This window comes from Mastomys coucha, unplaced genomic scaffold, assembly GCF_008632895.1.
Source record: "Mastomys coucha isolate ucsf_1 unplaced genomic scaffold, UCSF_Mcou_1 pScaffold16, whole genome shotgun sequence".
Lineage (NCBI taxonomy): Eukaryota > Metazoa > Chordata > Mammalia > Rodentia > Muridae > Mastomys > Mastomys coucha.
This window is the reverse complement of record NW_022196898.1, coordinates 80,975,723-80,976,337: the sequence shown is the minus strand read 5'-3', so window position 1 is coordinate 80,976,337 and position 615 is coordinate 80,975,723. Positions and strand designations below refer to the sequence as shown.

General features: G+C 54.8%; 1 non-coding gene across 1 annotated transcript; it reads left to right on the top strand.

Moving 5' to 3' along the window:
* Window positions 1-132, top strand: LOC116094568. The gene has a single exon (XR_004120203.1). It is a non-coding gene; the product is annotated as a small nucleolar RNA SNORA17 (small nucleolar RNA).
* The last annotated feature ends 483 nt before the right edge of the window (window positions 133-615 follow it).

The window sequence follows — 615 nt, the reverse complement described above, 5'->3', positions numbered from 1 at the left end:
CCTGCCCCTAGAGGACATGCAGGTGTGGCTGCTGTGTCACATGTGCATCAGTAGGTGGCAGAGAGGAGAGAGGCTACGTCTACACTCAGTGTTCTGATCTACAGACATCTGAATTATCAGTAGCCTAACATTCCCCGAAAAAAGGGAGCCTAAGACACCCACTAGTCCAGGATCAGGGGGCCCAGACAGCGGGCTAGCCTGAAACGACCATCAGTCCAGTGCCAGGCAGACCCAGATGGGTTCCAAGGACAGGGAGCAAGTTGAAGACTAGAAGAAACCTGCCCAGAGCAGCAGGCCCCAGTTAAGCCCAAGTGAGTCCAAGACAAATGTGGGGCAGTGAGCAGTTCTAACAACAGAAACCGAATGCCTACCATCCCTTCTGAGCAGATGCTCAATGGGTCTCTGGGGTTCCGAGGTGGCTCTGCTCTACTGGACTCCAGCTGTCAGAGCTGCTCACTGCCCCATAGACAAATGGCCCTTGTAAAGGGTCACTCAGGCAGGCCAGGCAAGGAGCAAGCCTGAGACAACCACCAGACTGGCGCCATAGGGCTCAAACCAGACAGAAGGCTACCCTGAGATGACTACCAGTCCAACACTATGCAGGCCTAGGTGGAT